Genomic DNA, 27,783 nt, shown 5'->3' on the forward strand with positions numbered 1-27,783 from the left:
TCAAGTTTTGCGCAGACCGCAAACCTTTGGTGGCTTGACGCTCGTCGTCGATCGTAAGGGTGAAACAGTGAAGAGAGTTGGAAAACGGTAAGGTGGACACCTCCAGCAGCATCTGTGTGTCAAATCCGATATCTGGTCGAGGGCTGTAAGATTCAGTATGATGACGTGACAATTCGGGAGTAGCTCACGAACGCAAAGCTGCGGCCTTCTTAGCTCAGTGGTAGAGCACTGGTCTCGTAAACCAGGGGTCGTGAGTTCGACCCTCACAGAAGGCATTCATTTTTTTAACTTTGCTGCTGAGAGCAGAGCTAGCTCGAGCAGCATCTAACAGATGGCAGTGCACTGAATGAAGGGGAAGTTCTACAACCGATAAAGAGTGCTCTAGTTGCATCAGAGGTTTACAGAATGTGTAGGCGGAACACTGTTTTGTATGCATTTTGTAGTATAATGTCATGCTTGGCGATGTCATTCGTTTATGAGCCCCACTACAGTGTGCATGCACGTTATCCATGTGAAGAGGCGTAAGCAGATACTACCATTCTGCGAGGTGCCTGCGAAAAGTATACGAGTTGCATTGATAAAGAGAGCAGAAGTGACCGAAAGTCAAGGCCTCCGTGGCGCAATCGGCTAGCGCGTTCGGCTGTTGACCGAAAGGTTGGTGGTTCGAGCCCACCCGGGGGCGAAATCGTTTTAATCGCCACCGAGGTGAGGACGTATGTCCACTTTGATAGAGATACACAGCTAGTGTGACAATGTGGCTGTGTTTGAATGATGCCACCCAGCCTTATACACATTCAGCCACGTGACAGTGGAGGTAAAAACATGGCCCTATGCGGACGTTCTACCGTTTTCCTATTCATTCGGCATGTGTGACACTGCAGTAGAGCGACGACCACTACAAAAGATGTATTATTTACATTTCATTTCGGCGTATACACCGCGAGTGCCATATGACAGGACCTCTCTCTCGATGTCGATCTGCATTTGGCGTCTCTTAAGTGTCGGTCTGCAGTAGGCCGCTGTTGGCCGAGCGGCGTGCAGTGGCTAGACGCTCGTCGTCGATCGTAAGGGTGAAACAGTGAAGAGAGTTGGAAAACGGTAAGGTGGACACCTCCAGCAGCATCTGTGTGTCAAATCCGATATCTGGTCGCGGGCTGTAAGATTCAGTATGATGACGTGACAATTCGGGAGTAGCTCACGAACGCAAAGCTGCGGCCTTCTTAGCTCAGTGGTAGAGCACTGGTCTCGTAAACCAGGGGTCGTGAGTTCGACCCTCACAGAAGGCATTCATTTTTTTAACTTTGCTGCTGAGAGCAGAGCTAGCTCGAGCAGCATCTAACAGATGGCAGTGCACTGAATGAAGGGGAAGTTCTACAACCGATAAAGAGTGCTCTAGTTGCATCAGAGGTTTACAGAATGTGTAGGCGGAACACTGTTTTGTATGCATTTTGTAGTATAATGTCATGCTTGGCGATGTCATTCGTTTATGAGCCCCACTACAGTGTGCATGCACGTTATCCATGTGAAGAGGCGTAAGCAGATACTACCATTCTGCGAGGTGCCTGCGAAAAGTATACGAGTTGCATTGATAAAGAGAGCAGAAGTGACCGAAAGTCAAGGCCTCCGTGGCGCAATCGGCTAGCGCGTTCGGCTGTTAACCGAAAGGTTGGTGGTTCGAGCCCACCCGGGGGCGAAATCGTTTTAATCGCCACCGAGGTGAGGACGTATGTCCACTTTGATAGAGATACACAGCTAGTGTGACAATGTGGCTGTGTTTGAATGATGCCACCCAGCCTTATACACATTCAGCCACGTGACAGTGGAGGTAAAAACATGGCCCTATGCGGACGTTCTACCGTTTTCCTATTCATTCGGCATGTGTGACACTGCAGTAGAGCGACGACCACTACAAAAGATGTATTATTTACATTTCATTTCGGCGTATACACCGCGAGTGCCATATGACAGGACCTCTCTCTCGATGTCGATCTGCATTTGGCGTCTCTTAAGTGTCGGTCTGCAGTAGGCCGCTGTTGGCCGAGCGGCGTGCAGTGGCTTGACGCTCGTCGTCGATCGTAAGGGTGAAACAGTGAAGAGAGTTGGAAAACGGTAAGGTGGACACCTCCAGCAGCATCTGTGTGTCAAATCCGATATCTGGTCGAGGGCTGTAAGATTCAGTATGATGACGTGACAATTCGGGACTAGCTCACGAACGCAAAGCTGCGGCCTTCTTAGCTCAGTGGTAGAGGACTGGTCTCGTAAACCAGGGGTCGTGAGTTCGACCCTCACAGAAGGCGCTCATTTTTTTAACTTTGCTGCTGAGAGCAGAGCTAGCTCGAGCAGCATCTAACAGATGGCAGTGCACTGAATGAAGGGGAAGTTCTACAAGCGATAAAGAGTGCTCTAGTTGCATCAGAGGTTTACAGAATGTGTAGGCGGAACACTGTTTTGTATGCATTTTGTAGTATAATGTCATGCTTGGCGATGTCATTCGTTTATGAGCCCCACTACAGTGTGCATGCACGTTATCCATGTGAAGAGGCGTAAGCAGATACTACCATTCTGCGAGGTGCCTGCGAAAAGTATACGAGTTGCATTGATAAAGAGAGCAGAAGTGACCGAAAGTCAAGGCCTCCGTGGCGCAATCGGCTAGCGCGTTCGGCTGTTAACCGAAAGGTTGGTGGTTCGAGCCCACCCGGGGGCGAAATCGTTTTAATCGCCACCGAGGTGAGGACGTATGTCCACTTTGATAGAGATACACAGCTAGTGTGACAATGTGGCTGTGTTTGAATGATGCCACCCAGCCTTATACACATTCAGCCACGTGACAGTGGAGGTAAAAACATGGCCCTATGCGGACGTTCTACCGTTTTCCTATTCATTCGGCATGTGTGACACTGCAGTAGAGCGACGACCACTACAAAAGATGTATTATTTACATTTCATTTCGGCGTATACACCGCGAGTGCCATATGACAGGACCTCTCTCTCGATGTCGATCTGCATTTGGCGTCTCTTAAGTGTCGGTCTGCAGTAGGCCGCTGTTGGCCGAGCGGCGTGCAGTCGCCTTACATGAAGCCCCCAGTGCCACTGTGGACGATGTAGCCAGAGAGAGGAGTCGAAAGGCGCGTTTCACAGTAGAGCCACGCTATCCCACAAGCTGTGCACTAGGTCAAGTTTTGCGCAGACCGCAAACCTTTGGTGGCTTGACGCTCGTCGTCGATCGTAAGGGTGAAACAGTGAAGAGAGTTGGAAAACGGTAAGGTGGACACCTCCAGCAGCATCTGTGTGTCAAATCCGATATCTGGTCGAGGGCTGTAAGATTCAGTATGATGACGTGCCAATTCGGGAGTAGCTCACGAACGCAAAGCTGCGGCCTTCTTAGCTCAGTGGTAGAGCACTGGTCTCGTAAACCAGGGGTCGTGAGTTCGACCCTCACAGAAGGCATTCATTTTTTTAACTTTGCTGCTGAGAGCAGAGCTAGCTCGAGCAGCATCTAACAGATGGCAGTGCACTGAATGAAGGGGAAGTTCTACAACCGATAAAGAGTGCTCTAGTTGCATCAGAGGTTTACAGAATGTGTAGGCGGAACACTGTTTTGTATGCATTTTGTAGTATAATGTCATGCTTGGCGATGTCATTCGTTTATGCGCCGCACTACAGTGTGCATGCACGTTATCCATGTGAGGAGGCGTAAGCAGATACTACCATTCTGCGAGGTGCCTGCGAAAAGTATACGAGTTGCATTGATAAAGAGAGCAGAAGTGACCGAAAGTCAAGGCCTCCGTGGCGCAATCGGCTAGCGCGTTCGGCTGTTAACCGAAAGGTTGGTGGTTCGAGCCCACCTGGGATGGAAATCGTTTTAATCGCCACCGAGGTGAGGACGTATGTCCACTTTGATAGAGATACACAGCTAGTGTGACAATGTGGCTGTGTTTGAATGATGCCACCCAGCCTTATACACATTCAGCCACGTGACAGTGGAGGTAAAAACATGGCCCTATGCGGACGTTGTACAGTTTTCCTATTCATTCGGCATGTGTGACACTGCAGTAGAGCGACGACCACTACAAAAGATGTATTATTTACATTTCATTTCGGCGTATACACCGCGAGTGCCATATGACAGGACCTCTCTCTCGATGTCGATCTGCATTTGGCGTCTCTTAAGTGTCGGTCTGCAGTAGGCCGCTGTTGGCCGAGCGGCGTGCAGTCGCCTTACATGAAGCCCCCAGTGCCACTGTGGACGATGTAGCCAGAGAGAGGAGTCGAAAGGCGCGTTTCACAGTAGAGCCACGCTATCCCACAAGCTGTGCACTAGGTCAAGTTTTGCGCAGACCGCAAACCTTTGGTGGCTTGACGCTCGTCGTCGATCGTAAGGGTGAAACAGTGAAGAGAGTTGGAAAACGGTAAGGTGGACACCTCCAGCAGCATCTGTGTGTCAAATCCGATATCTGGTCGAGGGCTGTAAGATTCAGTATGATGACGTGACAATTCGGGAGTAGCTCACGAACGCAAAGCTGCGGCCTTCTTAGCTCAGTGGTAGAGCACTGGTCTCGTAAACCAGGGGTCGTGAGTTCGACCCTCACAGAAGGCATTCATTTTTTTAACTTTGCTGCTGAGAGCAGAGCTAGCTCGAGCAGCATCTAACAGATGGCAGTGCACTGAATGAAGGGGAAGTTCTACAACCGATAAAGAGTGCTCTAGTTGCATCAGAGGTTTACAGAATGTGTAGGCGGAACACTGTTTTGTATGCATTTTGTAGTATAATGTCATGCTTGGCGATGTCATTCGTTTATGAGCCCCACTACAGTGTGCATGCACGTTATCCATGTGAAGAGGCGTAAGCAGATACTACCATTCTGCGAGGTGCCTGCGAAAAGTATACGAGTTGCATTGATAAAGAGAGCAGAAGTGACCGAAAGTCAAGGCCTCCGTGGCGCAATCGGCTAGCGCGTTCGGCTGTTAACCGAAAGGTTGGTGGTTCGAGCCCACCCGGGGGCGAAATCGTTTTAATCGCCACCGAGGTGAGGACGTATGTCCACTTTGATAGAGATACACAGCTAGTGTGACAATGTGGCTGTGTTTGAATGATGCCACCCAGCCTTATACACATTCAGCCACGTGACAGTGGAGGTAAAAACATGGCCCTATGCGGACGTTCTACCGTTTTCCTATTCATTCGGCATGTGTGACACTGCAGTAGAGCGACGACCACTACAAAAGATGTATTATTTACATTTCATTTCGGCGTATACACCGCGAGTGCCATATGACAGGACCTCTCTCTCGATGTCGATCTGCATTTGGCGTCTCTTAAGTGTCGGTCTGCAGTAGGCCGCTGTTGGCCGAGCGGCGTGCAGTGGCTTGACGCTCGTCGTCGATCGTAAGGGTGAAACAGTGAAGAGAGTTGGAAAACGGTAAGGTGGACACCTCCAGCAGCATCTGTGTGTCAAATCCGATATCTGGTCGCGGGCTGTAAGATTCAGTATGATGACGTGACAATTCGGGAGTAGCTCACGAACGCAAAGCTGCGGCCTTCTTAGCTCAGTGGTAGAGCACTGGTCTCGTAAACCAGGGGTCGTGAGTTCGACCCTCACAGAAGGCATTCATTTTTTTAACTTTGCTGCTGAGAGCAGAGCTAGCTCGAGCAGCATCTAACAGATGGCAGTGCACTGAATGAAGGGGAAGTTCTACAACCGATAAAGAGTGCTCTAGTTGCATCAGAGGTTTACAGAATGTGTAGGCGGAACACTGTTTTGTATGCATTTTGTAGTATAATGTCATGCTTGGCGATGTCATTCGTTTATGAGCCCCACTACAGTGTGCATGCACGTTATCCATGTGAAGAGGCGTAAGCAGATACTACCATTCTGCGAGGTGCCTGCGAAAAGTATACGAGTTGCATTGATAAAGAGAGCAGAAGTGACCGAAAGTCAAGGCCTCCGTGGCACAATCGGCTAGCGCGTTCGGCTGTTAACCGAAAGGTTGGTGGTTCGAGCCCACCCGGGGGCGAAATCGTTTTAATCGCCACCGAGGTGAGGACGTATGTCCACTTTGATAGAGATACACAGCTAGTGTGACAATGTGGCTGTGTTTGAATGATGCCACCCAGCCTTATACACATTCAGCCACGTGACAGTGGAGGTAAAAACATGGCCCTATGCGGACGTTCTACCGTTTTCCTATTCATTCGGCATGTGTGACACTGCAGTAGAGCGACGACCACTACAAAAGATGTATTATTTACATTTCATTTCGGCGTATACACCGCGAGTGCCATATGACAGGACCTCTCTCTCGATGTCGATCTGCATTTGGCGTCTCTTAAGTGTCGGTCTGCAGTAGGCCGCTGTTGGCCGAGCGGCGTGCAGTGGCTTGACGCTCGTCGTCGATCGTAAGGGTGAAACAGTGAAGAGAGTTGGAAAACGGTAAGGTGGACACCTCCAGCAGCATCTGTGTGTCAAATCCGATATCTGGTCGCGGGCTGTAAGATTCAGTATGATGACGTGACAATTCGGGAGTAGCTCACGAACGCAAAGCTGCGGCCTTCTTAGCTCAGTGGTAGAGCACTGGTCTCGTAAACCAGGGGTCGTGAGTTCGACCCTCACAGAAGGCATTCATTTTTTTAACTTTGCTGCTGAGAGCAGAGCTAGCTCGAGCAGCATCTAACAGATGGCAGTGCACTGAATGAAGGGGAAGTTCTACAACCGATAAAGAGTGCTCTAGTTGCATCAGAGGTTTACAGAATGTGTAGGCGGAACACTGTTTTGTATGCATTTTGTAGTATAATGTCATGCTTGGCGATGTCATTCGTTTATGAGCCCCACTACAGTGTGCATGCACGTTATCCATGTGAAGAGGCGTAAGCAGATACTACCATTCTGCGAGGTGCCTGCGAAAAGTATACGAGTTGCATTGATAAAGAGAGCAGAAGTGACCGAAAGTCAAGGCCTCCGTGGCGCAATCGGCTAGCGCGTTCGGCTGTTAACCGAAAGGTTGGTGGTTCGAGCCCACCCGGGGGCGAAATCGTTTTAATCGCCACCGAGGTGAGGACGTATGTCCACTTTGATAGAGATACACAGCTAGTGTGACAATGTGGCTGTGTTTGAATGATGCCACCCAGCCTTATACACATTCAGCCACGTGACAGTGGAGGTAAAAACATGGCCCTATGCGGACGTTCTACCGTTTTCCTATTCATTCGGCATGTGTGACACTGCAGTAGAGCGACGACCACTACAAAAGATGTATTATTTACATTTCATTTCGGCGTATACACCGCGAGTGCCATATGACAGGACCTCTCTCTCGATGTCGATCTGCATTTGGCGTCTCTTAAGTGTCGGTCTGCAGTAGGCCGCTGTTGGCCGAGCGGCGTGCAGTGGCTTGACGCTCGTCGTCGATCGTAAGGGTGAAACAGTGAAGAGAGTTGGAAAACGGTAAGGTGGACACCTCCAGCAGCATCTGTGTGTCAAATCCGATATCTGGTCGCGGGCTGTAAGATTCAGTATGATGACGTGACAATTCGGGAGTAGCTCACGAACGCAAAGCTGCGGCCTTCTTAGCTCAGTGGTAGAGCACTGGTCTCGTAAACCAGGGGTCGTGAGTTCGGCCCTCACAGAAGGCATTCATTTTTTTAACTTTGCTGCTGAGAGCAGAGCTAGCTCGAGCAGCATCTAACAGATGGCAGTGCACTGAATGAAGGGGAAGTTCTACAACCGATAAAGAGTGCTCTAGTTGCATCAGAGGTTTACAGAATGTGTAGGCGGAACACTGTTTTGTATGCATTTTGTAGTATAATGTCATGCTTGGCGATGTCATTCGTTTATGAGCCCCACTACAGTGTGCATGCACGTTATCCATGTGAAGAGGCGTAAGCAGATACTACCATTCTGCGAGGTGCCTGCGAAAAGTATACGAGTTGCATTGATAAAGAGAGCAGAAGTGACCGAAAGTCAAGGCCTCCGTGGCGCAATCGGCTAGCGCGTTCGGCTGTTAACCGAAAGGTTGGTGGTTCGAGCCCACCCGGGGGCGAAATCGTTTTAATCGCCACCGAGGTGAGGACGTATGTCCACTTTGATAGAGATACACAGCTAGTGTGACAATGTGGCTGTGTTTGAATGATGCCACCCAGCCTTATACACATTCAGCCACGTGACAGTGGAGGTAAAAACATGGCCCTATGCGGACGTTCTACCGTTTTCCTATTCATTCGGCATGTGTGACACTGCAGTAGAGCGACGACCACTACAAAAGATGTATTATTTACATTTCATTTCGGCGTATACACCGCGAGTGCCATATGACAGGACCTCTCTCTCGATGTCGATCTGCATTTGGCGTCTCTTAAGTGTCGGTCTGCAGTAGGCCGCTGTTGGCCGAGCGGCGTGCAGTGGCTTGACGCTCGTCGTCGATCGTAAGGGTGAAACAGTGAAGAGAGTTGGAAAACGGTAAGGTGGACACCTCCAGCAGCATCTGTGTGTCAAATCCGATATCTGGTCGCGGGCTGTAAGATTCAGTATGATGACGTGACAATTCGGGAGTAGCTCACGAACGCAAAGCTGCGGCCTTCTTAGCTCAGTGGTAGAGCACTGGTCTCGTAAACCAGGGGTCGTGAGTTCGACCCTCACAGAAGGCATTCATTTTTTTAACTTTGCTGCTGAGAGCAGAGCTAGCTCGAGCAGCATCTAACAGATGGCAGTGCACTGAATGAAGGGGAAGTTCTACAACCGATAAAGAGTGCTCTAGTTGCATCAGAGGTTTACAGAATGTGTAGGCGGAACACTGTTTTGTATGCATTTTGTAGTATAATGTCATGCTTGGCGATGTCATTCGTTTATGAGCCCCACTACAGTGTGCATGCACGTTATCCATGTGAAGAGGCGTAAGCAGATACTACCATTCTGCGAGGTGCCTGCGAAAAGTATACGAGTTGCATTGATAAAGAGAGCAGAAGTGACCGAAAGTCAAGGCCTCCGTGGCGCAATCGGCTAGCGCGTTCGGCTGTTAACCGAAAGGTTGGTGGTTCGAGCCCACCCGGGGGCGAAATCGTTTTAATCGCCACCGAGGTGAGGACGTATGTCCACTTTGATAGAGATACACAGCTAGTGTGACAATGTGGCTGTGTTTGAATGATGCCACCCAGCCTTATACACATTCAGCCACGTGACAGTGGAGGTAAAAACATGGCCCTATGCGGACGTTCTACCGTTTTCCTATTCATTCGGCATGTGTGACACTGCAGTAGAGCGACGACCACTACAAAAGATGTATTATTTACATTTCATTTCGGCGTATACACCGCGAGTGCCATATGACAGGACCTCTCTCTCGATGTCGATCTGCATTTGGCGTCTCTTAAGTGTCGGTCTGCAGTAGGCCGCTGTTGGCCGAGCGGCGTGCAGTGGCTTGACGCTCGTCGTCGATCGTAAGGGTGAAACAGTGAAGAGAGTTGGAAAACGGTAAGGTGGACACCTCCAGCAGCATCTGTGTGTCAAATCCGATATCTGGTCGCGGGCTGTAAGATTCAGTATGATGACGTGACAATTCGGGAGTAGCTCACGAACGCAAAGCTGCGGCCTTCTTAGCTCAGTGGTAGAGCACTGGTCTCGTAAACCAGGGGTCGTGAGTTCGACCCTCACAGAAGGCATTCATTTTTTTAACTTTGCTGCTGAGAGCAGAGCTAGCTCGAGCAGCATCTAACAGATGGCAGTGCACTGAATGAAGGGGAAGTTCTACAACCGATAAAGAGTGCTCTAGTTGCATCAGAGGTTTACAGAATGTGTAGGCGGAACACTGTTTTGTATGCATTTTGTAGTATAATGTCATGCTTGGCGATGTCATTCGTTTATGAGCCCCACTACAGTGTGCATGCACGTTATCCATGTGAAGAGGCGTAAGCAGATACTACCATTCTGCGAGGTGCCTGCGAAAAGTATACGAGTTGCATTGATAAAGAGAGCAGAAGTGACCGAAAGTCAAGGCCTCCGTGGCGCAATCGGCTAGCGCGTTCGGCTGTTAACCGAAAGGTTGGTGGTTCGAGCCCACCCGGGGGCGAAATCGTTTTAATCGCCACCGAGGTGAGGACGTATGTCCACTTTGATAGAGATACACAGCTAGTGTGACAATGTGGCTGTGTTTGAATGATGCCACCCAGCCTTATACACATTCAGCCACGTGACAGTGGAGGTAAAAACATGGCCCTATGCGGACGTTCTACCGTTTTCCTATTCATTCGGCATGTGTGACACTGCAGTAGAGCGACGACCACTACAAAAGATGTATTATTTACATTTCATTTCGGCGTATACACCGCGAGTGCCATATGACAGGACCTCTCTCTCGATGTCGATCTGCATTTGGCGTCTCTTAAGTGTCGGTCTGCAGTAGGCCGCTGTTGGCCGAGCGGCGTGCAGTCGCCTTACATGAAGCCCCCAGTGCCACTGTGGACGATGTAGCCAGAGAGAGGAGTCGAAAGGCGCGTTTCACAGTAGAGCCACGCTATCCCACAAGCTGTGCACTAGGTCAAGTTTTGCGCAGACCGCAAACCTTTGGTGGCTTGACGCTCGTCGTCGATCGTAAGGGTGAAACAGTGAAGAGAGTTGGAAAACGGTAAGGTGGACACCTCCAGCAGCATCTGTGTGTCAAATCCGATATCTGGTCGAGGGCTGTAAGATTCAGTATGATGACGTGCCAATTCGGGAGTAGCTCACGAACGCAAAGCTGCGGCCTTCTTAGCTCAGTGGTAGAGCACTGGTCTCGTAAACCAGGGGTCGTGAGTTCGACCCTCACAGAAGGCATTCATTTTTTTAACTTTGCTGCTGAGAGCAGAGCTAGCTCGAGCAGCATCTAACAGATGGCAGTGCACTGAATGAAGGGGAAGTTCTACAACCGATAAAGAGTGCTCTAGTTGCATCAGAGGTTTACAGAATGTGTAGGCGGAACACTGTTTTGTATGCATTTTGTAGTATAATGTCATGCTTGGCGATGTCATTCGTTTATGAGCCCCACTACAGTGTGCATGCACGTTATCCATGTGAAGAGGCGTAAGCAGATACTACCATTCTGCGAGGTGCCTGCGAAAAGTATACGAGTTGCATTGATAAAGAGAGCAGAAGTGACCGAAAGTCAAGGCCTCCGTGGCGCAATCGGCTAGCGCGTTCGGCTGTTAACCGAAAGGTTGGTGGTTCGAGCCCACCCGGGGGCGAAATCGTTTTAATCGCCACCGAGGTGAGGACGTATGTCCACTTTGATAGAGATACACAGCTAGTGTGACAATGTGGCTGTGTTTGAATGATGCCACCCAGCCTTATACACATTCAGCCACGTGACAGTGGAGGTAAAAACATGGCCCTATGCGGACGTTCTACCGTTTTCCTATTCATTCGGCATGTGTGACACTGCAGTAGAGCGACGACCACTACAAAAGATGTATTATTTACATTTCATTTCGGCGTATACACCGCGAGTGCCATATGACAGGACCTCTCTCTCGATGTCGATCTGCATTTGGCGTCTCTTAAGTGTCGGTCTGCAGTAGGCCGCTGTTGGCCGAGCGGCGTGCAGTGGCTTGACGCTCGTCGTCGATCGTAAGGGTGAAACAGTGAAGAGAGTTGGAAAACGGTAAGGTGGACACCTCCAGCAGCATCTGTGTGTCAAATCCGATATCTGGTCGAGGGCTGTAAGATTCAGTATGATGACGTGACAATTCGGGAGTAGCTCACGAACGCAAAGCTGCGGCCTTCTTAGCTCAGTGGTAGAGCACTGGTCTCGTAAACCAGGGTTCGCGAGTTCGACCCTCACAGAAGGCATTCATTTTTTTAACTTTGCTGCTGAGAGCAGAGCTAGCTCGAGCAGCATCTAACAGATGGCAGTGCACTGAATGAAGGGGAAGTTCTACAACCGATAAAGAGTGCTCTAGTTGCATCAGAGGTTTACAGAATGTGTAGGCGGAACACTGTTTTGTATGCATTTTGTAGTATAATGTCATGCTTGGCGATGTCATTCGTTTATGAGCCCCACTACAGTGTGCATGCACGTTATCCATGTGAAGAGGCGTAAGCAGATACTACCATTCTGCGAGGTGCCTGCGAAAAGTATACGAGTTGCATTGATAAAGAGAGCAGAAGTGACCGAAAGTCAAGGCCTCCGTGGCGCAATCGGCTAGCGCGTTCGGCTGTTAACCGAAAGGTTGGTGGTTCGAGCCCACCCGGGGGCGAAATCGTTTTAATCGCCACCGAGGTGAGGACGTATGTCCACTTTGATAGAGATACACAGCTAGTGTGACAATGTGGCTGTGTTTGAATGATGCCACCCAGCCTTATACACATTCAGCCACGTGACAGTGGAGGTAAAAACATGGCCCTATGCGGACGTTGTACCGTTTTCCTATTCATTCGGCATGTGTGACACTGCAGTAGAGCGACGACCACTACAAAAGATGTATTATTTACATTTCATTTCGGCGTATACACCGCGAGTGCCATATGACAGGACCTCTCTCTCGATGTCGATCTGCATTTGGCGTCTCTTAAGTGTCGGTCTGCAGTAGGCCGCTGTTGGCCGAGCGGCGTGCAGTGGCTTGACGCTCGTCGTCGATCGTAAGGGTGAAACAGTGAAGAGAGTTGGAAAACGGTAAGGTGGACACCTCCAGCAGCATCTGTGTGTCAAATCCGATATCTGGTCGAGGGCTGTAAGATTCAGTATGATGACGTGACAATTCGGGAGTAGCTCACGAACGCAAAGCTGCGGCCTTCTTAGCTCAGTGGTAGAGCACTGGTCTCGTAAACCAGGGTTCGTGAGTTCGACCCTCACAGAAGGCATTCATTTTTTTAACTTTGCTGCTGAGAGCAGAGCTAGCTCGAGCAGCATCTAACAGATGGCAGTGCACTGAATGAAGGGGAAGTTCTACAACCGATAAAGAGTGCTCTAGTTGCATCAGAGGTTTACAGAATGTGTAGGCGGAACACTGTTTTGTATGCATTTTGTAGTATAATGTCATGCTTGGCGATGTCATTCGTTTATGAGCCCCACTACAGTGTGCATGCACGTTATCCATGTGAAGAGGCGTAAGCAGATACTACCATTCTGCGAGGTGCCTGCGAAAAGTATACGAGTTGCATTGATAAAGAGAGCAGAAGTGACCGAAAGTCAAGGCCTCCGTGGCGCAATCGGCTAGCGCGTTCGGCTGTTAACCGAAAGGTTGGTGGTTCGAGCCCACCCGGGGGCGAAATCGTTTTAATCGCCACCGAGGTGAGGACGTATGTCCACTTTGATAGAGATACACAGCTAGTGTGACAATGTGGCTGTGTTTGAATGATGCCACCCAGCCTTATACACATTCAGCCACGTGACAGTGGAGGTAAAAACATGGCCCTATGCGGACGTTGTACAGTTTTCCTATTCATTCGGCATGTGTGACACTGCAGTAGAGCGACGACCACTACAAAAGATGTATTATTTACATTTCATTTCGGCGTATACACCGCGAGTGCCATATGACAGGACCTCTCTCTCGATGTCGATCTGCATTTGGCGTCTCTTAAGTGTCGGTCTGCAGTAGGCCGCTGTTGGCCGAGCGGCGTGCAGTCGCCTTACATGAAGCCCCCAGTGCCACTGTGGACGATGTAGCCAGAGAGAGGAGTCGAAAGGCGCGTTTCACAGTAGAGCCACGCTATCCCACAAGCTGTGCACTAGGTCAAGTTTTGCGCAGACCGCAAACCTTTGGTGGCTTGACGCTCGTCGTCGATCGTAAGGGTGAAACAGTGAAGAGAGTTGGAAAACGGTAAGGTGGACACCTCCAGCAGCATCTGTGTGTCAAATCCGATATCTGGTCGAGGGCTGTAAGATTCAGTATGATGACGTGCCAATTCGGGAGTAGCTCACGAACGCAAAGCTGCGGCCTTCTTAGCTCAGTGGTAGAGCACTGGTCTCGTAAACCAGGGGTCGTGAGTTCGACCCTCACAGAAGGCATTCATTTTTTTAACTTTGCTGCTGAGAGCAGAGCTAGCTCGAGCAGCATCTAACAGATGGCAGTGCACTGAATGAAGGGGAAGTTCTACAACCGATAAAGAGTGCTCTAGTTGCATCAGAGGTTTACAGAATGTGTAGGCGGAACACTGTTTTGTATGCATTTTGTAGTATAATGTCATGCTTGGCGATGTCATTCGTTTATGAGCCCCACTACAGTGTGCATGCACGTTATCCATGTGAAGAGGCGTAAGCAGATACTACCATTCTGCGAGGTGCCTGCGAAAAGTATACGAGTTGCATTGATAAAGAGAGCAGAAGTGACCGAAAGTCAAGGCCTCCGTGGCGCAATCGGCTAGCGCGTTCGGCTGTTAACCGAAAGGTTGGTGGTTCGAGCCCACCCGGGGGCGAAATCGTTTTAATCGCCACCGAGGTGAGGACGTATGTCCACTTTGATAGAGATACACAGCTAGTGTGACAATGTGGCTGTGTTTGAATGATGCCACCCAGCCTTATACACATTCAGCCACGTGACAGTGGAGGTAAAAACATGGCCCTATGCGGACGTTCTACCGTTTTCCTATTCATTCGGCATGTGTGACACTGCAGTAGAGCGACGACCACTACAAAAGATGTATTATTTACATTTCATTTCGGCGTATACACCGCGAGTGCCATATGACAGGACCTCTCTCTCGATGTCGATCTGCATTTGGCGTCTCTTAAGTGTCGGTCTGCAGTAGGCCGCTGTTGGCCGAGCGGCGTGCAGTGGCTTGACGCTCGTCGTCGATCGTAAGGGTGAAACAGTGAAGAGAGTTGGAAAACGGTAAGGTGGACACCTCCAGCAGCATCTGTGTGTCAAATCCGATATCTGGTCGAGGGCTGTAAGATTCAGTATGATGACGTGCCAATTCGGGAGTAGCTCACGAACGCAAAGCTGCGGCCTTCTTAGCTCAGTGGTAGAGCACTGGTCTCGTAAACCAGGGGTCGTGAGTTCGACCCCCACAGAAGGCATTCATTTTTTTAACTTTGCTGCTGAGAGCAGAGCTAGCTCGAGCAGCATCTAACAGATGGCAGTGCACTGAATGAAGGGGAAGTTCTACAACCGATAAAGAGTGCTCTAGTTGCATCAGAGGTTTACAGAATGTGTAGGCGGAACACTGTTTTGTATGCATTTTGTAGTATAATGTCATGCTTGGCGATGTCATTCGTTTATGAGCCCCACTACAGTGTGCATGCACGTTATCCATGTGAAGAGGCGTAAGCAGATACTACCATTCTGCGAGGTGCCTGCGAAAAGTATACGAGTTGCATTGATAAAGAGAGCAGAAGTGACCGAAAGTCAAGGCCTCCGTGGCGCAATCGGCTAGCGCGTTCGGCTGTTAACCGAAAGGTTGGTGGTTCGAGCCCACCCGGGGGCGAAATCGTTTTAATCGCCACCGAGGTGAGGACGTATGTCCACTTTGATAGAGATACACAGCTAGTGTGACAATGTGGCTGTGTTTGAATGATGCCACCCAGCCTTATACACATTCAGCCACGTGACAGTGGAGGTAAAAACATGGCCCTATGCGGACGTTCTACCGTTTTCCTATTCATTCGGCATGTGTGACACTGCAGTAGAGCGACGACCACTACAAAAGATGTATTATTTACATTTCATTTCGGCGTATACACCGCGAGTGCCATATGACAGGACCTCTCTCTCGATGTCGATCTGCATTTGGCGTCTCTTAAGTGTCGGTCTGCAGTAGGCCGCTGTTGGCCGAGCGGCGTGCAGTGGCTTGACGCTCGTCGTCGATCGTAAGGGTGAAACAGTGAAGAGAGTTGGAAAACGGTAAGGTGGACACCTCCAGCAGCATCTGTGTGTCAAATCCGATATCTGGTCGAGGGCTGTAAGATTCAGTATGATGACGTGACAATTCGGGAGTAGCTCACGAACGCAAAGCTGCGGCCTTCTTAGCTCAGTGGTAGAGCACTGGTCTCGTAAACCAGGGTTCGTGAGTTCGACCCTCACAGAAGGCATTCATTTTTTTAACTTTGCTGCTGAGAGCAGAGCTAGCTCGAGCAGCATCTAACAGATGGCAGTGCACTGAATGAAGGGGAAGTTCTACAACCGATAAAGAGTGCTCTAGTTGCATCAGAGGTTTACAGAATGTGTAGGCGGAACACTGTTTTGTATGCATTTTGTAGTATAATGTCATGCTTGGCGATGTCATTCGTTTATGAGCCCCACTACAGTGTGCATGCACGTTATCCATGTGAAGAGGCGTAAGCAGATACTACCATTCTGCGAGGTGCCTGCGAAAAGTATACGAGTTGCATTGATAAAGAGAGCAGAAGTGACCGAAAGTCAAGGCCTCCGTGGCGCAATCGGCTAGCGCGTTCGGCTGTTAACCGAAAGGTTGGTGGTTCGAGCCCACCCGGGGGCGAAATCGTTTTAATCGCCACCGAGGTGAGGACGTATGTCCACTTTGATAGAGATACACAGCTAGTGTGACAATGTGGCTGTGTTTGAATGATGCCACCCAGCCTTATACACATTCAGCCACGTGACAGTGGAGGTAAAAACATGGCCCTATGCGGACGTTCTACCGTTTTCCTATTCATTCGGCATGTGTGACACTGCAGTAGAGCGACGACCACTACAAAAGATGTATTATTTACATTTCATTTCGGCGTATACACCGCGAGTGCCATATGACAGGACCTCTCTCTCGATGTCGATCTGCATTTGGCGTCTCTTAAGTGTCGGTCTGCAGTAGGCCGCTGTTGGCCGAGCGGCGTGCAGTGGCTTGACGCTCGTCGTCGATCGTAAGGGTGAAACAGTGAAGAGAGTTGGAAAACGGTAAGGTGGACACCTCCAGCAGCATCTGTGTGTCAAATCCGATATCTGGTCGAGGGCTGTAAGATTCAGTATGATGACGTGACAATTCGGGAGTAGCTCACGAACGCAAAGCTGCGGCCTTCTTAGCTCAGTGGTAGAGCACTGGTCTCGTAAACCAGGGTTCGTGAGTTCGACCCTCACAGAAGGCATTCATTTTTTTAACTTTGCTGCTGAGAGCAGAGCTAGCTCGAGCAGCATCTAACAGATGGCAGTGCACTGAATGAAGGGGAAGTTCTACAACCGATAAAGAGTGCTCTAGTTGCATCAGAGGTTTACAGAATGTGTAGGCGGAACACTGTTTTGTATGCATTTTGTAGTATAATGTCATGCTTGGCGATGTCATTCGTTTATGAGCCCCACTACAGTGTGCATGCACGTTATCCATGTGAAGAGGCGTAAGCAGATACTACCATTCTGCGAGGTGCCTGCGAAAAGTATACGAGTTGCATTGATAAAGAGAGCAGAAGTGACCGAAAGTCAAGGCCTCCGTGGCGCAATCGGCTAGCGCGTTCGGCTGTTAACCGAAAGGTTGGTGGTTCGAGCCCACCCGGGGGCGAAATCGTTTTAATCGCCACCGAGGTGAGGACGTATGTCCACTTTGATAGAGATACACAGCTAGTGTGACAATGTGGCTGTGTTTGAATGATGCCACCCAGCCTTATACACATTCAGCCACGTGACAGTGGAGGTAAAAACATGGCCCTATGCGGACGTTGTACCGTTTTCCTATTCATTCGGCATGTGTGACACTGCAGTAGAGCGACGACCACTACAAAAGATGTATTATTTACATTTCATTTCGGCGTATACACCGCGAGTGCCATATGACAGGACCTCTCTCTCGATGTCGATCTGCATTTGGCGTCTCTTAAGTGTCGGTCTGCAGTAGGCCGCTGTTGGCCGAGCGGCGTGCAGTCGCCTTACATGAAGCCCCCAGTGCCACTGTGGACGATGTAGCCAGAGAGAGGAGTCGAAAGGCGCGTTTCACAGTAGAGCCACGCTATCCCACAAGCTGTGCACTAGGTCAAGTTTTGCGCAGACCGCAAACCTTTGGTGGCTTGACGCTCGTCGTCGATCGTAAGGGTGAAACAGTGAAGAGAGTTGGAAAACGGTAAGGTGGACACCTCCAGCAGCATCTGTGTGTCAAATCCGATATCTGGTCGAGGGCTGTAAGATTCAGTATGATGACGTGCCAATTCGGGAGTAGCTCACGAACGCAAAGCTGCGGCCTTCTTAGCTCAGTGGTAGAGCACTGGTCTCGTAAACCAGGGGTCGTGAGTTCGACCCTCACAGAAGGCATTCATTTTTTTAACTTTGCTGCTGAGAGCAGAGCTAGCTCGAGCAGCATCTAACAGATGGCAGTGCACTGAATGAAGGGGAAGTTCTACAACCGATAAAGAGTGCTCTAGTTGCATCAGAGGTTTACAGAATGTGTAGGCGGAACACTGTTTTGTATGCATTTTGTAGTATAATGTCATGCTTGGCGATGTCATTCGTTTATGCGCCGCACTACAGTGTGCATGCACGTTATCCATGTGAGGAGGCGTAAGCAGATACTACCATTCTGCGAGGTGCCTGCGAAAAGTATACGAGTTGCATTGATAAAGAGAGCAGAAGTGACCGAAAGTCAAGGCCTCCGTGGCGCAATCGGCTAGCGCGTTCGGCTGTTAACCGAAAGGTTGGTGGTTCGAGCCCACCCGGGGGCGAAATCGTTATAATCGCCACCGAGGTGAGGACGTATGTCCACTTTGATAGAGATACACAGCTAGTGTGACAATTTGGCTGTGTTTGAATGATGCCACCCAGCCTTATACACATTCAGCCACGTGACAGTGGAGGTAAAAACATGGCCCTATGCGGACGTTCTACCGTTTTCCTATTCACTCGGCATGTGTGACACTGCAGTAGAGCGACGACCACTACAAAAGATGTATTATTTACATTTCATTTCGGCGTATACACCGCGAGTGCCATATGACAGGGCCTCTCTCTCGATGTCGATCTGCATTTGGCGTCTCTTAAGTGTCGGTCTGCAGTAGGCCGCTGTTGGCCGAGCGGCGTGCAGTCGCCTTACATGAAGCCCCCAGTGCCACTGTGGACGATGTAGCCAGAGAGAGGAGTAGAAAGGCGCGTTTCACAGTAGAGCCACGCTATCCCACAAGCTGTGCACTAGGTCAAGTTTTGCGCAGACCGCAAACCTTTGGTGGCTTGACGCTCGTCGTCGATCGTAAGGGTGAAACAGTGAAGAGAGTTGGAAAACGGTAAGGTGGACACCTCCAGCAGCATCTGTGTGTCAAATCCGATATCTGGTCGAGGGCTGTAAGATTCAGTATGATGACGTGACAATTCGGGACTAGCTCACGAACGCAAAGCTGCGGCCTTCTTAGCTCAGTGGTAGAGCACTGGTCTCGTAAACCAGGGGTCGTGAGTTCGACCCTCACAGAAGGCGCTCATTTTTTTAACTTTGCTGCTGAGAGCAGAGCTAGCTCGAGCAGCATCTAACAGATGGCAGTGCACTGAATGAAGGGGAAGTTCTACAAGCGATAAAGAGTGCTCTAGTTGCATCAGAGGTTTACAGAATGTGTAGGCGGAACACTGTTTTGTATGCATTTTGTAGTATAATGTCATGCTTGGCGATGTCATTCGTTTATGAGCCCCACTACAGTGTGCATGCACGTTATCCATGTGAAGAGGCGTAAGCAGATACTACCATTCTGCGAGGTGCCTGCGAAAAGTATACGAGTTGCATTGATAAAGAGAGCAGAAGTGACCGAAAGTCAAGGCCTCCGTGGCGCAATCGGCTAGCGCGTTCGGCTGTTAACCGAAAGGTTGGTGGTTCGAGCCCACCCGGGGGCGAAATCGTTTTAATCGCCACCGAGGTGAGGACGTATGTCCACTTTGATAGAGATACACAGCTAGTGTGACAATGTGGCTGTGTTTGAATGATGCCACCCAGCCTTATACACATTCAGCCACGTGACAGTGGAGGTAAAAACATGGCCCTATGCGGACGTTGTACAGTTTTCCTATTCATTCGGCATGTGTGACACTGCAGTAGAGCGACGACCACTACAAAAGATGTATTATTTACATTTCATTTCGGCGTATACACCGCGAGTGCCATATGACAGGACCTCTCTCTCGATGTCGATCTGCATTTGGCGTCTCTTAAGTGTCGGTCTGCAGTAGGCCGCTGTTGGCCGAGCGGCGTGCAGTCGCCTTACATGAAGCCCCCAGTGCCACTGTGGACGATGTAGCCAGAGAGAGGAGTCGAAAGGCGCGTTTCACAGTAGAGCCACGCTATCCCACAAGCTGTGCACTAGGTCAAGTTTTGCGCAGACCGCAAACCTTTGGTGGCTTGACGCTCGTCGTCGATCGTAAGGGTGAAACAGTGAAGAGAGTTGGAAAACGGTAAGGTGGACACCTCCAGCAGCATCTGTGTGTCAAATCCGATATCTGGTCGAGGGCTGTAAGATTCAGTATGATGACGTGCCAATTCGGGAGTAGCTCACGAACGCAAAGCTGCGGCCTTCTTAGCTCAGTGGTAGAGCACTGGTCTCGTAAACCAGGGGTCGTGAGTTCGACCCTCACAGAAGGCATTCATTTTTTTAACTTTGCTGCTGAGAGCAGAGCTAGCTCGAGCAGCATCTAACAGATGGCAGTGCACTGAATGAAGGGGAAGTTCTACAACCGATAAAGAGTGCTCTAGTTGCATCAGAGGTTTACAGAATGTGTAGGCGGAACACTGTTTTGTATGCATTTTGTAGTATAATGTCATGCTTGGCGATGTCATTCGTTTATGCGCCGCACTACAGTGTGCATGCACGTTATCCATGTGAGGAGGCGTAAGCAGATACTACCATTCTGCGAGGTGCCTGCGAAAAGTATACGAGTTGCATTGATAAAGAGAGCAGAAGTGACCGAAAGTCAAGGCCTCCGTGGCGCAATCGGCTAGCGCGTTCGGCTGTTAACCGAAAGGTTGGTGGTTCGAGCCCACCTGGGATGGAAATCGTTTTAATCGCCACCGAGGTGAGGACGTATGTCCACTTTGATAGAGATACACAGCTAGTGTGACAATGTGGCTGTGTTTGAATGATGCCACCCAGGCTTATACACATTCAGCCACGTGACAGTGGAGGTAAAAACATGGCCCTATGCGGACGTTGTACAGTTTTTCTTTTCATTCGGCATGTGTGACACTGCAGTAGAGCGACGACCACTACAAAAGATGTATTATTTACATTTCATTTCGGCGTATACACCGCGAGTGCCATATGACAGGACCTCTCTCTCGATGTCGATCTGCATTTGGCGTCTCTTAAGTGTCGGTCTGCAGTAGGCCGCTGTTGGCCGAGCGGCGTGCAGTCGCCTTACATGAAGCCCCCAGTGCCACTGTGGACGATGTAGCCAGAGAGAGGATTCGAAAGGCGCGTTTCACAGTAGAGCCACGCTATCCCACAAGCTGTGCACTAGGTCAAGTTTTGCGCAGACCGCAAACCTTTGGTGGCTTGACGCTCGTCGTCGATCGTAAGGGTGAAACAGTGAAGAGAGTTGGAAAACGGTAAGGTGGACACCTCCAGCAGCATCTGTGTGTCAAATCCGATATCTGGTCGAGGGCTGTAAGATTCAGTATGATGACGTGACAATTCGGGAGTAGCTCACGAACGCAAAGCTGCGGCCTTCTTAGCTCAGTGGTAGAGCACTGGTCTCGTAAACCAGGGGTCGTGAGTTCGACCCTCACAGAAGGCATTCATTTTTTTAACTTTGCTGCTGAGAGCAGAGCTAGCTCGAGCAGCATCTAACAGATGGCAGTGCACTGAATGAAGGGGAAGTTCTACAACCGATAAAGAGTGCTCTAGTTGCATCAGAGGTTTACAGAATGTGTAGGCGGAACACTGTTTTGTATGCATTTTGTAGTATAATGTCATGCTTGGCGATGTCATTCGTTTATGAGCCCCACTACAGTGTGCATGCACGTTATCCATGTGAAGAGGCGTAAGCAGATACTACCATTCTGCGAGGTGCCTGCGAAAAGTATACGAGTTGCATTGATAAAGAGAGCAGAAGTGACCGAAAGTCAAGGCCTCCGTGGCGCAATCGGCTAGCGCGTTCGGCTGTTGACCGAAAGGTTGGTGGTTCGAGCCCACCCGGGGGCGAAATCGTTTTAATCGCCACCGAGGTGAGGACGTATGTCCACTTTGATAGAGATACACAGCTAGTGTGACAATGTGGCTGTGTTTGAATGATGCCACCCAGCCTTATACACATTCAGCCACGTGACAGTGGAGGTAAAAACATGGCCCTATGCGGACGTTCTACCGTTTTCCTATTCATTCGGCATGTGTGACACTGCAGTAGAGCGACGACCACTACAAAAGATGTATTATTTACATTTCATTTCGGCGTATACACCGCGAGTGCCATATGACAGGACCTCTCTCTCGATGTCGATCTGCATTTGGCGTCTCTTAAGTGTCGGTCTGCAGTAGGCCGCTGTTGGCCGAGCGGCGTGCAGTGGCTAGACGCTCGTCGTCGATCGTAAGGGTGAAACAGTGAAGAGAGTTGGAAAACGGTAAGGTGGACACCTCCAGCAGCATCTGTGTGTCAAATCCGATATCTGGTCGCGGGCTGTAAGATTCAGTATGATGACGTGACAATTCGGGAGTAGCTCACGAACGCAAAGCTGCGGCCTTCTTAGCTCAGTGGTAGAGCACTGGTCTCGTAAACCAGGGGTCGTGAGTTCGACCCTCACAGAAGGCATTCATTTTTTTAACTTTGCTGCTGAGAGCAGAGCTAGCTCGAGCAGCATCTAACAGATGGCAGTGCACTGAATGAAGGGGAAGTTCTACAAGCGATAAAGAGTGCTCTAGTTGCATCAGAGGTTTACAGAATGTGTAGGCGGAACACTGTTTTGTATGCATTTTGTAGTATAATGTCATGCTTGGCGATGTCATTCGTTTATGAGCCCCACTACAGTGTGCATGCACGTTATCCATGTGAAGAGGCGTAAGCAGATACTACCATTCTGCGAGGTGCCTGCGAAAAGTATACGAGTTGCATTGATAAAGAGAGCAGAAGTGACCGAAAGTCAAGGCCTCCGTGGCGCAATCGGCTAGCGCGTTCGGCTGTTAACCGAAAGGTTGGTGGTTCGAGCCCACCCGGGGGCGAAATCGTTTTAATCGCCACCGAGGTGAGGACGTATGTCCACTTTGATAGAGATACACAGCTAGTGTGACAATGTGGCTGTGTTTGAATGATGCCACCCAGCCTTATACACATTCAGCCACGTGACAGTGGAGGTAAAAACATGGCCCTATGCGGACGTTCTACCGTTTTCCTATTCATTCGGCATGTGTGACACTGCAGTAGAGCGACGACCACTACAAAAGATGTATTATTTACATTTCATTTCGGCGTATACACCGCGAGTGCCATATGACAGGACCTCTCTCTCGATGTCGATCTGCATTTGGCGTCTCTTAAGTGTCGGTCTGCAGTAGGCCGCTGTTGGCCGAGCGGCGTGCAGTGGCTTGACGCTCGTCGTCGATCGTAAGGGTGAAACAGTGAAGAGAGTTGGAAAACGGTAAGGTGGACACCTCCAGCAGCATCTGTGTGTCAAATCCGATATCTGGTCGAGGGCTGTAAGATTCAGTATGATGACGTGACAATTCGGGACTAGCTCACGAACGCAAAGCTGCGGCCTTCTTAGCTCAGTGGTAGAGGACTGGTCTCGTAAACCAGGGGTCGTGAGTTCGACCCTCACAGAAGGCGCTCATTTTTTTAACTTTGCTGCTGAGAGCAGAGCTAGCTCGAGCAGCATCTAACAGATGGCAGTGCACTGAATGAAGGGGAAGTTCTACAAGCGATAAAGAGTGCTCTAGTTGCATCAGAGGTTTACAGAATGTGTAGGCGGAACACTGTTTTGTATGCATTTTGTAGTATAATGTCATGCTTGGCGATGTCATTCGTTTATGAGCCCCACTACAGTGTGCATGCACGTTATCCATGTGAAGAGGCGTAAGCAGATACTACCATTCTGCGAGGTGCCTGCGAAAAGTATACGAGTTGCATTGATAAAGAGAGCAGAAGTGACCGAAAGTCAAGGCCTCCGTGGCGCAATCGGCTAGCGCGTTCGGCTGTTAACCGAAAGGTTGGTGGTTCGAGCCCACCCGGGGGCGAAATCGTTTTAATCGCCACCGAGGTGAGGACGTATGTCCACTTTGATAGAGATACACAGCTAGTGTGACAATGTGGCTGTGTTTGAATGATGCCACCCAGCCTTATACACATTCAGCCACGTGACAGTGGAGGTAAAAACATGGCCCTATGCGGACGTTCTACCGTTTTCCTATTCATTCGGCATGTGTGACACTGCAGTAGAGCGACGACCACTACAAAAGATGTATTATTTACATTTCATTTCGGCGTATACACCGCGAGTGCCATATGACAGGACCTCTCTCTCGATGTCGATCTGCATTTGGCGTCTCTTAAGTGTCGGTCTGCAGTAGGCCGCTGTTGGCCGAGCGGCGTGCAGTCGCCTTACATGAAGCCCCCAGTGCCACTGTGGACGATGTAGCCAGAGAGAGGAGTCGAAAGGCGCGTTTCACAGTAGAGCCACGCTATCCCACAAGCTGTGCACTAGGTCAAGTTTTGCGCAGACCGCAAACCTTTGGTGGCTTGACGCTCGTCGTCGATCGTAAGGGTGAAACAGTGAAGAGAGTTGGAAAACGGTAAGGTGGACACCTCCAGCAGCATCTGTGTGTCAAATCCGATATCTGGTCGAGGGCTGTAAGATTCAGTATGATGACGTGCCAATTCGGGAGTAGCTCACGAACGCAAAGCTGCGGCCTTCTTAGCTCAGTGGTAGAGCACTGGTCTCGTAAACCAGGGGTCGTGAGTTCGACCCTCACAGAAGGCATTCATTTTTTTAACTTTGCTGCTGAGAGCAGAGCTAGCTCGAGCAGCATCTAACAGATGGCAGTGCACTGAATGAAGGGGAAGTTCTACAACCGATAAAGAGTGCTCTAGTTGCATCAGAGGTTTACAGAATGTGTAGGCGGAACACTGTTTTGTATGCATTTTGTAGTATAATGTCATGCTTGGCGATGTCATTCGTTTATGCGCCGCACTACAGTGTGCATGCACGTTATCCATGTGAGGAGGCGTAAGCAGATACTACCATTCTGCGAGGTGCCTGCGAAAAGTATACGAGTTGCATTGATAAAGAGAGCAGAAGTGACCGAAAGTCAAGGCCTCCGTGGCGCAATCGGCTAGCGCGTTCGGCTGTTAACCGAAAGGTTGGTGGTTCGAGCCCACCTGGGATGGAAATCGTTTTAATCGCCACCGAGGTGAGGACGTATGTCCACTTTGATAGAGATACACAGCTAGTGTGACAATGTGGCTGTGTTTGAATGATGCCACCCAGCCTTATACACATTCAGCCACGTGACAGTGGAGGTAAAAACATGGCCCTATGCGGACGTTGTACAGTTTTCCTATTCATTCGGCATGTGTGACACTGCAGTAGAGCGACGACCACTACAAAAGATGTATTATTTACATTTCATTTCGGCGTATACACCGCGAGTGCCATATGACAGGACCTCTCTCTCGATGTCGATCTGCATTTGGCGTCTCTTAAGTGTCGGTCTGCAGTAGGCCGCTGTTGGCCGAGCGGCGTGCAGTCGCCTTACATGAAGCCCCCAGTGCCACTGTGGACGATGTAGCCAGAGAGAGGAGTCGAAAGGCGCGTTTCACAGTAGAGCCACGCTATCCCACAAGCTGTGCACTAGGTCAAGTTTTGCGCAGACCGCAAACCTTTGGTGGCTTGACGCTCGTCGTCGATCGTAAGGGTGAAACAGTGAAGAGAGTTGGAAAACGGTAAGGTGGACACCTCCAGCAGCATCTGTGTGTCAAATCCGATATCTGGTCGAGGGCTGTAAGATTCAGTATGATGACGTGACAATTCGGGAGTAGCTCACGAACGCAAAGCTGCGGCCTTCTTAGCTCAGTGGTAGAGCACTGGTCTCGTAAACCAGGGGTCGTGAGTTCGACCCTCACAGAAGGCATTCATTTTTTTAACTTTGCTGCTGAGAGCAGAGCTAGCTCGAGCAGCATCTAACAGATGGCAGTGCACTGAATGAAGGGGAAGTTCTACAACCGATAAAGAGTGCTCTACTTGCATCAGAGGTTTACAGAATGTGTAGGCGGAACACTGTTTTGTATGCATTTTGTAGTATAATGTCATGCTTGGCGATGTCATTCGTTTATGAGCCCCACTACAGTGTGCATGCACGTTATCCATGTGAAGAGGCGTAAGCAGATACTACCATTCTGCGAGGTGCCTGCGAAAAGTATACGAGTTGCATTGATAAAGAGAGCAGAAGTGACCGAAAGTCAAGGCCTCCGTGGCGCAATCGGCTAGCGCGTTCGGCTGTTAACCGAAAGGTTGGTGGTTCGAGCCCACCCGGGGGCGAAATCGTTTTAATCGCCACCGAGGTGAGGACGTATGTCCACTTTGATAGAGATACACAGCTAGTGTGACAATGTGGCTGTGTTTGAATGATGCCACCCAGCCTTATACACATTCAGCCACGTGACAGTGGAGGTAAAAACATGGCCCTATGCGGACGTTCTACCGTTTTCCTATTCATTCGGCATGTGTGACACTGCAGTAGAGCGACGACCACTACAAAAGATGTATTATTTACATTTCATTTCGGCGTATACACCGCGAGTGCCATATGACAGGACCTCTCTCTCGATGTCGATCTGCATTTGGCGTCTCTTAAGTGTCGGTCTGCAGTAGGCCGCTGTTGGCCGAGCGGCGTGCAGTGGCTTGACGCTCGTCGTCGATCGTAAGGGTGAAACAGTGAAGAGAGTTGGAAAACGGTAAGGTGGACACCTCCAGCAGCATCTGTGTGTCAAATCCGATATCTGGTCGCGGGCTGTAAGATTCAGTATGATGACGTGACAATTCGGGAGTAGCTCACGAACGCAAAGCTGCGGCCTTCTTAGCTCAGTGGTAGAGCACTGGTCTCGTAAACCAGGGGTCGTGAGTTCGACCCTCACAGAAGGCATTCATTTTTTTAACTTTGCTGCTGAGAGCAGAGCTAGCTCGAGCAGCATCTAACAGATGGCAGTGCACTGAATGAAGGGGAAGTTCTACAACCGATAAAGAGTGCTCTAGTTGCATCAGAGGTTTACAGAATGTGTAGGCGGAACACTGTTTTGTATGCATTTTGTAGTATAATGTCATGCTTGGCGATGTCATTCGTTTATGAGCCCCACTACAGTGTGCATGCACGTTATCCATGTGAAGAGGCGTAAGCAGATACTACCATTCTGCGAGGTGCCTGCGAAAAGTATACGAGTTGCATTGATAAAGAGAGCAGAAGTGACCGAAAGTCAAGGCCTCCGTGGCGCAATCGGCTAGCGCGTTCGGCTGTTAACCGAAAGGTTGGTGGTTCGAGCCCACCCGGGGGCGAAATCGTTTTAATCGCCACCGAGGTGAGGACGTATGTCCACTTTGATAGAGATACACAGCTAGTGTGACAATGTGGCTGTGTTTGAATGATGCCACCCAGCCTTATACACATTCAGCCACGTGACAGTGGAGGTAAAAACATGGCCCTATGCGGACGTTCTACCGTTTTCCTATTCATTCGGCATGTGTGACACTGCAGTAGAGCGACGACCACTACAAAAGATGTATTATTTACATTTCATTTCGGCGTATACACCGCGAGTGCCATATGACAGGACCTCTCTCTCGATGTCGATCTGCATTTGGCGTCTCTTAAGTGTCGGTCTGCAGTAGGCCGCTGTTGGCCGAGCGGCGTGCAGTGGCTTGACGCTCGTCGTCGATCGTAAGGGTGAAACAGTGAAGAGAGTTGGAAAACGGTAAGGTGGACACCTCCAGC

General features: G+C 49.9%; 49 non-coding genes across 49 annotated transcripts; all 49 read left to right on the forward strand.

Moving 5' to 3' along the window:
• The first annotated feature begins 203 nt into the window (after nt 1-203).
• On the forward strand, nt 204-275 carry Trnat-cgu (transfer RNA threonine (anticodon CGU)). Its single transcript has one exon. It is a non-coding gene; the product is annotated as a tRNA-Thr (tRNA).
• A 333-nt stretch (nt 276-608) lies between these two features.
• On the forward strand, nt 609-682 carry Trnan-guu (transfer RNA asparagine (anticodon GUU)). Its single transcript has one exon. It is a non-coding gene; the product is annotated as a tRNA-Asn (tRNA).
• A 532-nt stretch (nt 683-1,214) lies between these two features.
• Nucleotides 1,215-1,286, forward strand: Trnat-cgu (transfer RNA threonine (anticodon CGU)). Its single transcript has one exon. It is a non-coding gene; the product is annotated as a tRNA-Thr (tRNA).
• A 333-nt stretch (nt 1,287-1,619) lies between these two features.
• Trnan-guu (transfer RNA asparagine (anticodon GUU)) lies at nt 1,620-1,693 on the forward strand. The gene has a single exon. It is a non-coding gene; the product is annotated as a tRNA-Asn (tRNA).
• Nucleotides 1,694-2,225: 532 nt separating this feature from the next.
• Nucleotides 2,226-2,297, forward strand: Trnat-cgu (transfer RNA threonine (anticodon CGU)). Its single transcript has one exon. It is a non-coding gene; the product is annotated as a tRNA-Thr (tRNA).
• Nucleotides 2,298-2,630: 333 nt separating this feature from the next.
• On the forward strand, nt 2,631-2,704 carry Trnan-guu (transfer RNA asparagine (anticodon GUU)). Its single transcript has one exon. It is a non-coding gene; the product is annotated as a tRNA-Asn (tRNA).
• A 671-nt stretch (nt 2,705-3,375) lies between these two features.
• Nucleotides 3,376-3,447, forward strand: Trnat-cgu (transfer RNA threonine (anticodon CGU)). Its single transcript has one exon. It is a non-coding gene; the product is annotated as a tRNA-Thr (tRNA).
• A 1,078-nt stretch (nt 3,448-4,525) lies between these two features.
• Nucleotides 4,526-4,597, forward strand: Trnat-cgu (transfer RNA threonine (anticodon CGU)). The gene has a single exon. It is a non-coding gene; the product is annotated as a tRNA-Thr (tRNA).
• A 333-nt stretch (nt 4,598-4,930) lies between these two features.
• Trnan-guu (transfer RNA asparagine (anticodon GUU)) lies at nt 4,931-5,004 on the forward strand. The gene has a single exon. It is a non-coding gene; the product is annotated as a tRNA-Asn (tRNA).
• Nucleotides 5,005-5,536: 532 nt separating this feature from the next.
• Nucleotides 5,537-5,608, forward strand: Trnat-cgu (transfer RNA threonine (anticodon CGU)). Its single transcript has one exon. It is a non-coding gene; the product is annotated as a tRNA-Thr (tRNA).
• Nucleotides 5,609-5,941: 333 nt separating this feature from the next.
• Trnan-guu (transfer RNA asparagine (anticodon GUU)) lies at nt 5,942-6,015 on the forward strand. The gene has a single exon. It is a non-coding gene; the product is annotated as a tRNA-Asn (tRNA).
• A 532-nt stretch (nt 6,016-6,547) lies between these two features.
• Nucleotides 6,548-6,619, forward strand: Trnat-cgu (transfer RNA threonine (anticodon CGU)). The gene has a single exon. It is a non-coding gene; the product is annotated as a tRNA-Thr (tRNA).
• Nucleotides 6,620-6,952: 333 nt separating this feature from the next.
• Nucleotides 6,953-7,026, forward strand: Trnan-guu (transfer RNA asparagine (anticodon GUU)). The gene has a single exon. It is a non-coding gene; the product is annotated as a tRNA-Asn (tRNA).
• A 532-nt stretch (nt 7,027-7,558) lies between these two features.
• Nucleotides 7,559-7,630, forward strand: Trnat-cgu (transfer RNA threonine (anticodon CGU)). The gene has a single exon. It is a non-coding gene; the product is annotated as a tRNA-Thr (tRNA).
• A 333-nt stretch (nt 7,631-7,963) lies between these two features.
• Trnan-guu (transfer RNA asparagine (anticodon GUU)) lies at nt 7,964-8,037 on the forward strand. The gene has a single exon. It is a non-coding gene; the product is annotated as a tRNA-Asn (tRNA).
• Nucleotides 8,038-8,569: 532 nt separating this feature from the next.
• On the forward strand, nt 8,570-8,641 carry Trnat-cgu (transfer RNA threonine (anticodon CGU)). Its single transcript has one exon. It is a non-coding gene; the product is annotated as a tRNA-Thr (tRNA).
• A 333-nt stretch (nt 8,642-8,974) lies between these two features.
• Nucleotides 8,975-9,048, forward strand: Trnan-guu (transfer RNA asparagine (anticodon GUU)). Its single transcript has one exon. It is a non-coding gene; the product is annotated as a tRNA-Asn (tRNA).
• A 532-nt stretch (nt 9,049-9,580) lies between these two features.
• On the forward strand, nt 9,581-9,652 carry Trnat-cgu (transfer RNA threonine (anticodon CGU)). The gene has a single exon. It is a non-coding gene; the product is annotated as a tRNA-Thr (tRNA).
• A 333-nt stretch (nt 9,653-9,985) lies between these two features.
• On the forward strand, nt 9,986-10,059 carry Trnan-guu (transfer RNA asparagine (anticodon GUU)). Its single transcript has one exon. It is a non-coding gene; the product is annotated as a tRNA-Asn (tRNA).
• Nucleotides 10,060-10,730: 671 nt separating this feature from the next.
• On the forward strand, nt 10,731-10,802 carry Trnat-cgu (transfer RNA threonine (anticodon CGU)). The gene has a single exon. It is a non-coding gene; the product is annotated as a tRNA-Thr (tRNA).
• A 333-nt stretch (nt 10,803-11,135) lies between these two features.
• Nucleotides 11,136-11,209, forward strand: Trnan-guu (transfer RNA asparagine (anticodon GUU)). The gene has a single exon. It is a non-coding gene; the product is annotated as a tRNA-Asn (tRNA).
• A 532-nt stretch (nt 11,210-11,741) lies between these two features.
• Nucleotides 11,742-11,813, forward strand: Trnat-cgu (transfer RNA threonine (anticodon CGU)). The gene has a single exon. It is a non-coding gene; the product is annotated as a tRNA-Thr (tRNA).
• A 333-nt stretch (nt 11,814-12,146) lies between these two features.
• On the forward strand, nt 12,147-12,220 carry Trnan-guu (transfer RNA asparagine (anticodon GUU)). Its single transcript has one exon. It is a non-coding gene; the product is annotated as a tRNA-Asn (tRNA).
• Nucleotides 12,221-12,752: 532 nt separating this feature from the next.
• Nucleotides 12,753-12,824, forward strand: Trnat-cgu (transfer RNA threonine (anticodon CGU)). Its single transcript has one exon. It is a non-coding gene; the product is annotated as a tRNA-Thr (tRNA).
• Nucleotides 12,825-13,157: 333 nt separating this feature from the next.
• On the forward strand, nt 13,158-13,231 carry Trnan-guu (transfer RNA asparagine (anticodon GUU)). Its single transcript has one exon. It is a non-coding gene; the product is annotated as a tRNA-Asn (tRNA).
• Nucleotides 13,232-13,902: 671 nt separating this feature from the next.
• Nucleotides 13,903-13,974, forward strand: Trnat-cgu (transfer RNA threonine (anticodon CGU)). The gene has a single exon. It is a non-coding gene; the product is annotated as a tRNA-Thr (tRNA).
• A 333-nt stretch (nt 13,975-14,307) lies between these two features.
• Nucleotides 14,308-14,381, forward strand: Trnan-guu (transfer RNA asparagine (anticodon GUU)). Its single transcript has one exon. It is a non-coding gene; the product is annotated as a tRNA-Asn (tRNA).
• A 532-nt stretch (nt 14,382-14,913) lies between these two features.
• On the forward strand, nt 14,914-14,985 carry Trnat-cgu (transfer RNA threonine (anticodon CGU)). Its single transcript has one exon. It is a non-coding gene; the product is annotated as a tRNA-Thr (tRNA).
• A 333-nt stretch (nt 14,986-15,318) lies between these two features.
• Trnan-guu (transfer RNA asparagine (anticodon GUU)) lies at nt 15,319-15,392 on the forward strand. Its single transcript has one exon. It is a non-coding gene; the product is annotated as a tRNA-Asn (tRNA).
• A 532-nt stretch (nt 15,393-15,924) lies between these two features.
• Nucleotides 15,925-15,996, forward strand: Trnat-cgu (transfer RNA threonine (anticodon CGU)). Its single transcript has one exon. It is a non-coding gene; the product is annotated as a tRNA-Thr (tRNA).
• Nucleotides 15,997-16,329: 333 nt separating this feature from the next.
• Nucleotides 16,330-16,403, forward strand: Trnan-guu (transfer RNA asparagine (anticodon GUU)). The gene has a single exon. It is a non-coding gene; the product is annotated as a tRNA-Asn (tRNA).
• A 532-nt stretch (nt 16,404-16,935) lies between these two features.
• Nucleotides 16,936-17,007, forward strand: Trnat-cgu (transfer RNA threonine (anticodon CGU)). The gene has a single exon. It is a non-coding gene; the product is annotated as a tRNA-Thr (tRNA).
• A 333-nt stretch (nt 17,008-17,340) lies between these two features.
• Nucleotides 17,341-17,414, forward strand: Trnan-guu (transfer RNA asparagine (anticodon GUU)). The gene has a single exon. It is a non-coding gene; the product is annotated as a tRNA-Asn (tRNA).
• A 671-nt stretch (nt 17,415-18,085) lies between these two features.
• On the forward strand, nt 18,086-18,157 carry Trnat-cgu (transfer RNA threonine (anticodon CGU)). The gene has a single exon. It is a non-coding gene; the product is annotated as a tRNA-Thr (tRNA).
• A 333-nt stretch (nt 18,158-18,490) lies between these two features.
• On the forward strand, nt 18,491-18,564 carry Trnan-guu (transfer RNA asparagine (anticodon GUU)). Its single transcript has one exon. It is a non-coding gene; the product is annotated as a tRNA-Asn (tRNA).
• Nucleotides 18,565-19,235: 671 nt separating this feature from the next.
• Trnat-cgu (transfer RNA threonine (anticodon CGU)) lies at nt 19,236-19,307 on the forward strand. The gene has a single exon. It is a non-coding gene; the product is annotated as a tRNA-Thr (tRNA).
• A 333-nt stretch (nt 19,308-19,640) lies between these two features.
• Trnan-guu (transfer RNA asparagine (anticodon GUU)) lies at nt 19,641-19,714 on the forward strand. The gene has a single exon. It is a non-coding gene; the product is annotated as a tRNA-Asn (tRNA).
• Nucleotides 19,715-20,385: 671 nt separating this feature from the next.
• Nucleotides 20,386-20,457, forward strand: Trnat-cgu (transfer RNA threonine (anticodon CGU)). Its single transcript has one exon. It is a non-coding gene; the product is annotated as a tRNA-Thr (tRNA).
• Nucleotides 20,458-21,535: 1,078 nt separating this feature from the next.
• Nucleotides 21,536-21,607, forward strand: Trnat-cgu (transfer RNA threonine (anticodon CGU)). The gene has a single exon. It is a non-coding gene; the product is annotated as a tRNA-Thr (tRNA).
• Nucleotides 21,608-21,940: 333 nt separating this feature from the next.
• Trnan-guu (transfer RNA asparagine (anticodon GUU)) lies at nt 21,941-22,014 on the forward strand. Its single transcript has one exon. It is a non-coding gene; the product is annotated as a tRNA-Asn (tRNA).
• A 532-nt stretch (nt 22,015-22,546) lies between these two features.
• On the forward strand, nt 22,547-22,618 carry Trnat-cgu (transfer RNA threonine (anticodon CGU)). Its single transcript has one exon. It is a non-coding gene; the product is annotated as a tRNA-Thr (tRNA).
• Nucleotides 22,619-22,951: 333 nt separating this feature from the next.
• On the forward strand, nt 22,952-23,025 carry Trnan-guu (transfer RNA asparagine (anticodon GUU)). The gene has a single exon. It is a non-coding gene; the product is annotated as a tRNA-Asn (tRNA).
• Nucleotides 23,026-23,557: 532 nt separating this feature from the next.
• On the forward strand, nt 23,558-23,629 carry Trnat-cgu (transfer RNA threonine (anticodon CGU)). Its single transcript has one exon. It is a non-coding gene; the product is annotated as a tRNA-Thr (tRNA).
• A 333-nt stretch (nt 23,630-23,962) lies between these two features.
• Nucleotides 23,963-24,036, forward strand: Trnan-guu (transfer RNA asparagine (anticodon GUU)). Its single transcript has one exon. It is a non-coding gene; the product is annotated as a tRNA-Asn (tRNA).
• A 671-nt stretch (nt 24,037-24,707) lies between these two features.
• Trnat-cgu (transfer RNA threonine (anticodon CGU)) lies at nt 24,708-24,779 on the forward strand. The gene has a single exon. It is a non-coding gene; the product is annotated as a tRNA-Thr (tRNA).
• Nucleotides 24,780-25,857: 1,078 nt separating this feature from the next.
• Trnat-cgu (transfer RNA threonine (anticodon CGU)) lies at nt 25,858-25,929 on the forward strand. Its single transcript has one exon. It is a non-coding gene; the product is annotated as a tRNA-Thr (tRNA).
• Nucleotides 25,930-26,262: 333 nt separating this feature from the next.
• Trnan-guu (transfer RNA asparagine (anticodon GUU)) lies at nt 26,263-26,336 on the forward strand. The gene has a single exon. It is a non-coding gene; the product is annotated as a tRNA-Asn (tRNA).
• A 532-nt stretch (nt 26,337-26,868) lies between these two features.
• Trnat-cgu (transfer RNA threonine (anticodon CGU)) lies at nt 26,869-26,940 on the forward strand. Its single transcript has one exon. It is a non-coding gene; the product is annotated as a tRNA-Thr (tRNA).
• A 333-nt stretch (nt 26,941-27,273) lies between these two features.
• On the forward strand, nt 27,274-27,347 carry Trnan-guu (transfer RNA asparagine (anticodon GUU)). Its single transcript has one exon. It is a non-coding gene; the product is annotated as a tRNA-Asn (tRNA).
• The last annotated feature ends 436 nt before the right edge of the window (nt 27,348-27,783 follow it).

The sequence above is a fragment of the Schistocerca cancellata genome, unplaced genomic scaffold (assembly GCF_023864275.1).
Source record: "Schistocerca cancellata isolate TAMUIC-IGC-003103 unplaced genomic scaffold, iqSchCanc2.1 HiC_scaffold_827, whole genome shotgun sequence".
NCBI lineage: Eukaryota > Metazoa > Arthropoda > Insecta > Orthoptera > Acrididae > Schistocerca > Schistocerca cancellata.